A 9,753-nucleotide genomic window follows, 5' to 3' on the forward strand; every position below is an offset into this window, starting at 1 on the left:
CATAAGTTAAATTCTTTTGGTTATGGGTGTTCTATTCATGTGGAATTATGAGAGTTAGCTAAAAAATGCTCTTGTGATCATAAAAAGAAACAAGTTTGACGCAAAGAATTTCTACAAGTAGGAAAGATGCACGCTAATTAGAAGAATAAAAGTTGTGGCTAGGGATAATATTAACAATCAAGAATGCAAAGAAGTGTTCAAGAGAAAATTTGCCTTTGTAGAAATTGTAAAAACTAATTTTATTTGACTCAGAAATGGAGATCGTTGAAAATTCAAAACAAATAGAATTAGGAATTGAATTTATAAGTTAATTAGGATGCTTTAAGCCTAATATAATTAGGAAGTTCAATAAAAAAAAAAAAGGATCTGCAGCTATTGACAGTTGCTAATATAAAATTGGTAGTGTAGTGGATGAGTCCAAGTCCAATTTGGACTTGTATCACTTTGTGACCTATATAAGGAAGTAGTTAATGGCCAAATTAGTTAGTGGAGTGGACATATGTTGAAGACCAATCACTTTTATGAGTGAAGAGTCTGTGCAAGTAGTGTAGTACATGGGCATGGGTATGTTATTTGAGGTGGCTATGCAACTTGTGTGTGAGTGATTTATGGGTGTTTTAAGTGTTAGAGTTGTAATTATTTTTCCTTTTTGAATCACCTTAAATTTTTGTACTCTTTAAATTGTGTGGGTGATTTTCACAACAGTTTCTAGCAAAGCGTTTCGTCAACTTAGATGCTTGTGCTATAACATTCATTGCTAAAATCACAAACAATATAGGGCAGTTGAGTGAAGAATCACAGATAGAACATCTAGGAGACTTGTCCTGAGAATATGCTAATATTTTATCGTCTTCAGTATTTCTCACAGATGGTTGGTCAATTGTGTTATTGAGGCAAGAGCCATCAAGCACTTTATTGGAATGGCCTTCATCAGTTATGAGGTTATTAAGCACTTGACGGGAACAAACTTCATCAGTTCTTAGGTAATTAAACTTTTCAAGAATAATACTTTCAGTAAGCTGAGAGAAAGAAGTGTTCTGCTTTGAACATTAACCACGGATTATAATTTACATGAAATTTCAGTGCTGGAAGCTTTATTACACAACCAAAGCTTCATCCAATGATGGAGGGACTACTTAATGATCGTTGCAGGAAAAATAAATAAATATTTTTATTGCCAAATATTTAGATATATCATTTATTATTATTTTTTTGAATTTTATAAAAAAAATTTGAAATTTTAAAAAAAGTAAAATTGTATAATTTTAACAAAATTTATATGTAGGGGCAAGCAAAATTTCTTCTTGATCTTATTTAGTTTAATGCGAATATTAATGAGAAATAGTTAATTTTGCTTTAGTATCATCAACCACACACACACGCACACACACATATATTATTTCTTTTACTCATTGTTAAACCAATGTTAGAGAATTCAAGTATTTTGATTAATATACAACATTTTAATACTGGCATTAAACTTTTGCATGAAAACAAATCCATTAGACTTGGTCAACTTTGCTATTTTTGAGTTTTTGGCAATCAATTATCCATACTGGTATGGTTCTTCTGATTCTTTAGCTTACCAGAACTTCTAATTAAAGATGTATCAGGAACTTCAGTTACTTTCTTATCCTGTCTAGATGATATATGTGTAGAACTCACATGCAATGAACGTACAACTCCTACAAATTGGTTCTTTTTGGCTGCTGATGTTGAAAGTTGAGCACTAATTTGACCTTCAGTGGAAAAGTTTAATGAAAGATTCTTTCCCAGTTTCTTTCTAGAACTTTTACAATTGGCTAAAGAATTCAATGGGAGAGTCTCTTCCCAATTGCTTATGAGATTCCTTGATCTAGACATACTTCTTGTGATAACACCTTTACTTTTTTATGTTTGGTTACTACATCTTCTGCTTCCAAGATTCTGTTATCATCATCTATATGCATCTAATCAGTCTTCGCCTTCTTATGATTCCTTAAAGTTTCTTCCATTTCAGAGTTTGCAGTCACATTTCTACCCTCATTTGCCAAGTTTGAATTGCCTACCACTAAAGCATGTTAGAATGCATTGTCCTTGAGTTTTCCCATGATGTCATAAATAAAATTTTCAGAATCTTCAGGAAGGCACATAACATGATCGCGTAGCTTTGTTATTGGAAGATTATCCAAAGTAAATGGCAAGAAAGTACTTGCATAAATGCCTCAACTTTAGAAGATTCTTCACCACAGCATTGAGTAATACACTTTTCCCAGCGATAAGGAAAACCAAGCAGGAAACTATTGTGTACAATTGATACAACTCTTAACCATTGAATCACAACTGAATTGAGGCAGGAGGTTGTCTGGAGGTTCAGCTGATACAACTCTTAATCATTGAACCAGAATGTCACAAGGCAGTTAGCAGTTACAAGTAAGTCTTTCTTCGAACAAAGCATTTGCCCTTCTCATTTCAGGATCAGGACATCAATATCAAGAATTTATTTAGTTCTATTGGTAAGTTGTTCCTTGATACACATGTATCATTTAGGTATTTTAAGGCACTGTTGCATTACATTTCACAGCGTTTAAGTAGTTAAGTGCATGCATTTTGCTTAGTTTCATTAGTTTTTGTTAATTTGGTTAATCTTTGCTTAATTTCATGTTTTTTTCTATCTTTTTAGGTGTTTAAGAAAGAACCAAGGCATGGAAGTCGATTGGACAAGTTTGGAAAGTAGGAAAAGCAAGAAGGGTTGCTGCATGAAAGTACACGGGTTGTGTAACCCCTTGGCCAAGAGAAACTGAAGAAGGCATAGAGAAACCATAGTACATGGGTCTTGTAATAGACCCCGGGTAAATCTTCATGCCCTGTGTAAGCTTTTGGAAGTAAAAAACCTGGAGAACTAAGGAGAGATGACAGTACACGGGTTGTGTTAATTGCCCCGTGTGAACTTCCTCCCCCTATATAACTTGTTGTCTCCCTTATGAACAAAGCTCGAATATTTCTAGAGACTTACACGACCTAAGGCCATGCAGTGCCACACGGGCTGTGTACGTTGCAGCTGAAAGACTTCTATTTCGACTCCAATTCCCTTTCACTCGTTTTGAATAGACTTCTAAGGCTCTTGAGACTTTGAAATAAGACTCTGAGGCACTTGATATAAATACTAAGAGACTAAAACATGTGGAGGAGCTTTTTGGGTTTAAGTTAGAGTTAGTCAAGTTTGTAAACCCTAGTTTTCTAAGCCGTTTGAAGAGAATCTGCATCAACATCAAGGAGAAAGACTCTCAGCTAAAGTTCCAAAAGTTCAAGGCTGTAGATCTTTATTCGCGTTCCTTTGTTTTATTTCTTCAAACTGTTTTATGTTCTTTTATTTTAATTACAGTATGTTTGTTAAACTCATCATGAGTGAGTAGTTTATTTAATTATAGTGTAACGCCCCCACCATAGATAGTCCATACATTTTACTGTTTCGGCGACTAGTGTCTATTCGGACAGTCAAAATGTCTGAAATTACACCTAAACTATAGTGAGGAGGCATAAATTGAAGAAATAAATTTTAAGAAAATATATGAAAAATTTAGAGGAAATAAAATAAAAATTTAGAGAATTTATTAATTGGTATAAAATAATAAAAACAAATCGATATGCACTATGAAGGGTATTTTGGTCATTTCACCCCCAGAGGTGAATTTTGACCTAAATGTCAAATTAAAATTTGGAAATAAAATAATTAATATAAAGTAAATTTATGAATTTGAATTTGGAAAATGAGAAGAGAAAGAAGAGGAAAAGAAAAGAAAAGAAAAGGAAAGAAAAGAAAAAGAAAGGAAATAGACTTATGAAATTTAAAAACAATAAAGTATAATAATTATAGAATATATAAATAGACATAAGAGGACAAAACCCCACCAACTCACTTCTTCTTCTTCTCTTTCTCCTTGTGCTGTCTACCCTTGTGCCCCCTCTCCACCATTTTTGTTCAAGCTTCAAGCTTGAATCTCCCCTTCTCCACACACCAAAACCCATAGTCCCCTTCATTAAAAATTTAGCCCACACCCTAAGGAAGCCATAGATACCTATAAGAAGTAAGGAAAGTGAAGTTTAACAAGTTACAAAAAAAGGTTAGTGCTTTAAACTCATAATTTCTTCTTTAAGCGTGAAAATCATGTTAACCCAAGTGTAAATTATATGAAATTAAAAGAAAATTTGAGGGAAAGAGACACTTGAAATTTCGACAGCCATGAACTCTTTGGGGTTTGATGGTTTTAAATGATGAAAATGGGTTCTATGAGAACATTTGATAAGTTTATATGTTGGGAGTTTGATTATATAGTGTTTGTGCAAATTGGAACTTTGAAACTAGGGTTTGTGTACATGATTTGGGGTTTTGTGACATTGTTGAAATTGACCTAATTGAGTTGAGATTGATGATATATAGAAGTGCTATGTATGCATATTGAAGTAAGGGAGTTGGAGGAAATTGATATTTTGGGAGTGTTTAATTTTCTGCAGGTTGGGACTCAATGAGTCTAGTCCACTTTTTGACCCATAACTGAAAATGTGTGACTCAAATTGGTATGATGCCAATTGGAGGTGAAAATAGACTCAAAATGGCCCATTTTTCATGTGGACACTATGCCTAAATTCTGTCAAAATCATGACCAATTCTCTGCCCAAACCCGGATGACTAAACACTGAAACCCAGAAATGACCAAATGAACAGTACGTGTTCATTTGGTCATAACTCTCTCTATACTGGTCCAAATGACCTAAAATTTACATCAATGGAAAGCTTAGATATAGGGATACACTTTTCATGAAGACCACTTGATCCAGTTTTGCCTTTAACTAAGTCAAATTATTAGCACAAATTGGGTCACTAAAACTGCTAACCCAGAAATTGACCAAAATACTGTTCCTTTGGTATGCCTGACCAGTTTTGGCAAAAATACCATAACTTGGTCTCCAAAGTTACAAATTGAGTGAAACTAGTGCCAAAAGTTTTATAAGACATAGCACAACAATTTTTATGTTTTGACCAAGCTTCAAAACCCATTGCATCCTAGGGAAAATATTAGCCAAAGTTAGGAATTGAAATTTGGAAAATGTTAAGTTGAACCCAGAATGCCATTTGATACCCGTGTGTTCATTTGGCTATAACTCTCACCAGGAAATTCCATTTGAGATGTGCCAATATGATCTGGAAACATGATACTTAGGGCTACAACATTGATTAAGACACCTTTGCCAAATTCTAAGTGTAAAGACCCTAAAAAGAGAGTCAAACATACTGCCCTGAACTTTGACTATTGCCTTTATAAGATTAAGAGTCCAGGTTAATACATTGACCATAACTCACTATACCAAGCTTGAAAAATTATGAAATTGTACCTGGGAGTCCTTAAGACATAGAGGAACATATCTTATGAAGGAACCTAAGTCTAAAAATGACCACAAAATGGTCAAATGACTGGTCAAAGTTTATTGACTAGGAATTGTCAATTCTGGACAGCTTAGAAGCAAATGGACCAGTTATGGTATTTTGACCATAACTTGAGTTCTATAACCCCAAATTGAGTGAATCAAAAACTAAAATTCAAGTTTAAACATAGAGAAGCAATCTTTATGAAAGAAGTGTGACCAAATAGACATCCTAACCTAGCCAAATTCCTAGATAAAATTAATGCATCAAAATGAACCTAAATAAAGGTTCATGGAAAAATGCTATACATGATAAATTAAAATACTCATAAGACTGATTAAATATTAAAAATGATATTAATATGTAAATTAGGACTAATGTCTTATTAACATGAAATTAATGGTACCACTTAACAGTACTAGAAAATAGTGACAGTGAATAGTACTAAAATAATTAAAATTATATTTAATTGCCCAGTGTATGTCTAGACTTAAGTATATAGACTGGATCGATTGGTATACCAATTAGAGATTATAGATAGCAGTACTGCCACATGGATGATCATTAAAAGACAATATATGTCCTACATAATTATTCTACAGGCTTTATGCCTGCCCGTTGGCCATTGTGCCTAATATTATATGCGGCTTAAATGCCGCCTGCAGGCTTTATGCCTGACATGACTTGGCCATTCACTAGTGATATTGTCCGCCCGGGCCAGCCGCCCGATTTAAAAGCGTCAATAGGGGTTACGAACCATCAACTTATAAACTTATCAAACCCGTGTTTTGTCGATGAGGTGTTACAATCCACCCCCTTATGGGACCTCGCCGAGGTTTGCCCCACCATCGCTCAAGGTTGCCACGCGAGCGCCCGATACCACAAATGTAACGCCCGCCCACTAGTGATATTGTCCGCTCGGCTCAAGCTCTCCGCTAAACGGCCAATAGGGGTTACGAACCATCAACTTATAAACCCAGCATCTCTCCCATGTTTTGTCGATGTGGGATTTGCCTAGCGTGTTACATGACCGACGTATACTGGATAGACATATGGTTGTTTAACTAGTATACTCCCATGCATCCAGCTTTTATAATTTGTCATAGGTTTCTTGGACACTGATAAAAATTAATTAAGACTCAAAATACAATAAGTAAAAATAAAAGATCTCGATAATGTTAATTGTTTCCAAAGTACAGTAAAAATATAAAATAACTAGAAATCTTGAATTGCTATACAGAATTATTATTTCAATGGTTTAATTATTGTTATTATAAATTGTGCACCACTAAGCGTTATGCTTAGCGCGTTGGTTCTCCATCACGTAGGTATTGGAGATCAGTCCTAGCAGCCACAGCAGCAGCACCAGTAGTGCCTTGATAGAGCTCTGACCAGATCTGCCACCATCCAGAGTCATCTCAGTCTTTTGTATTTTGTTGGTAGGGCCCATGTATTAGACTTAGTATTTTGGTTATTGTACATGAACATTATGTAATCATATTTTGAGGTTGTAAATTATTATGTATAAACTTTTATATGAATGAAATGAGATGTCCTTATTTGAAATGAATATGAGCGAATTATATGAATGTTTAATGACATAAAATGACATGAAAAATATGATATAGAATGTGTGAAATAATTATGAACATGTTAACAGGTGTAATTAGGAGAACCCGCCAGATGCTAACAAAACTGAAGAGGCACTGTCCGGGTCTCCACAGAAACAAGTTATAAAAAAAAAAATTCCACATTGGAATACCTCTTTTAAATGATATTAAAATTTACAATGGACATGATAAAACAGATAGGGTGCTCCGGCACCGAATGTGGTACTTCTTACTCGGCTATACAGTAGACGGGTAAGGAGTAGACGGGTAAGGGGTGTTACATCTAGAATTGGGAGAGTAGTACTCTTAATTTGTGTTATGGATATATACTAAGTTTACTTCATGGCATTGAGTTTTGTTCTTTGATTCAATATTTTCTGTTCTTAATGCATGCTATGTGTTGGTACCCACTTAGTGATGATATGAGATGCTAATTGAAGAACTGAAAGGTGAAGATTGGTATTGGAAATCAGAATTTTAAACCTAGAAAATCTGACCTAGAGATAGGCTAAAATCCTTTGTGAAATCTTATAATTAATCAAAAAGCTTCAAGGATTTTAATTAAGATTGATCGCCACGAAAGTAGAATTCAGATTAATTAAATACACCTTAGGTACTTTGGGAAAAGACTTAAGATATCTTAGGATTAATTTCTATCAAAGTAACAATTCTCAATCCGTTAAATAGGCAAGCTTAAGTCCATAATAGATTAAAGTGTGAAATCTTAATCCTTGAATTGTTTACTTAATTGATTTCTAAGTTTAAATTTATAACTTTGTCTTTTTTTAATTCTCAACATCTATAACAATAGTTTAGAATTAATCTCTCAATACATTCGGTAGTTTAAATAGCCAAAGTTACTAACCAGCTTGGTACTTATGCCCATAAATTCCTCGTGGGAACGATACACCACTTATTACTTTATTACTTGTTTGCGATCCGTGCACTTGGGGGGTTGTAAACCCGCATACATTCCTTCATCATTATTCCAGAAATCAATTATTTTTTAGCATACTTGCAAGATAACACATGGATAAACAATATGAAGCTGGGACAAAGACATTATTTCAAACAAAAAAAAAAAAAAGAACATGAACAAAATAAAAAGGAATACATACCATAAATTTGAAGCCATTTTGATGTATTTAAGACCTATTCATAAAGCCATTGATTTTAATTGTGATGCCAACTGAGGTCTCTGGAGTGGTGGCATCAAGTCTCCTGGATATTGGTGAGTGCAAGCAAACATATGAACCAAGGGTGCAGAAAGCATTTAGAAGCATGCCATATGTAGCCTAGGTCGCAAACAATGTAAGACCAATGCCAACTATCCAATCAAGAACTGGGACTGATTACAAAATCAAGTATATACGGACAGATTGCAAAAGGATACATAAATATGAGCATTCCTAGAAAACTGCAGATTCAACTCATAGATTAACAAACTTTGATTCAAATGAGCTAAAAATGTAGAATATATCATTTAGAGTGAATTACAGTTATAATTCACTTTTCAATGAGTTGTTATTATTATTATTATTATTATTATTATTATTATTATTACTATAATACAACTTTCAAATATAGAATTTAATTGAATTTCATACAATTTATATTTTAGTATAATTTTATAATTAAAATTCGTTTATACTTATTTCCTAAAATGTCCTAAAGAAAACTTACTTCCTAAATATTATATTGGTAAAATTATTCTTATTATATAATTTAGAATTGTTATTCTTTTTTTTATTATATATTCTTATCTCATGAGATTTTTGCAAATTAATTCTTTTCTTCATAAAATAGTTAATTACAATAAATGTATAAATTTAAGAAAAATATACAACTATTACAAATAGTATATGTAATGCAATTAATTATTTTAATTTGATGCATTTTTTAAATTTTACAAAAAAATATAATGATTTAAAATAATTTTACAACTCATCTTATATTATTTTCAAAAATGATATATTTTTTTCTGTAAATTGGGGCTTATGAGTATATAACATTAGTACTATTTTCATTATTTTAATATTACCTATAATTAATAGGTAACATGTTCTTATAGTTTTTTAATAAAATTTACCATATATAATTTATCTATTAATTTTTTTTATAAAAAATTTACATTTTTTAACATAAAAAAATTTTACTTTTTTTGTTAAGGTAATAAATTTTTCTTAATTAACTATTTTACGAAAAAAATAATTTAATCTCAAAAAATGAATTATTAAATCATTTTATTTTCTACAGCAAAAAAATTTTACTTTGTAAGAAAAATGTATAAACATTGTAAAAGGTTCTAACTATTAAAAAAATATATTTTCGTGTTATTTCTCAATAGTATTCACTTTTTTTTATTAATTTTAACTTAATTTTGAAGGTTAGTGTTAACTGTGGCTTGGGACTATTAAGTCTATATTTGACTAATAAGTTTGAGGGCATTCCAATTAGAAAAAAACTTTAACTTTTGGATTCCACCTAAGTAAATAAAGAGGAAATAGAATTATTGAAATGTGTGGAGGAAATGATATGGTGTATGCTTGAATCTCTTGGGAAATGAATTAATATATACTGTATGAATACTTGACCGAAGATTAATAGTGGAAAATGATTTTGTATAAACTTCCTATCGACTGAAAAATAAAAAAGAGTATAAAATTTACATGGCAACTATTTTATATTTACTCTCACATGTTTATTGATGTTTTTGCTTATACATTATTACTTATTTGC

The sequence above is a fragment of the Hevea brasiliensis genome, chromosome 1 (assembly GCF_030052815.1).
Source record: "Hevea brasiliensis isolate MT/VB/25A 57/8 chromosome 1, ASM3005281v1, whole genome shotgun sequence".
Taxonomy (NCBI): Eukaryota; Viridiplantae; Streptophyta; class Magnoliopsida; order Malpighiales; family Euphorbiaceae; genus Hevea; species Hevea brasiliensis.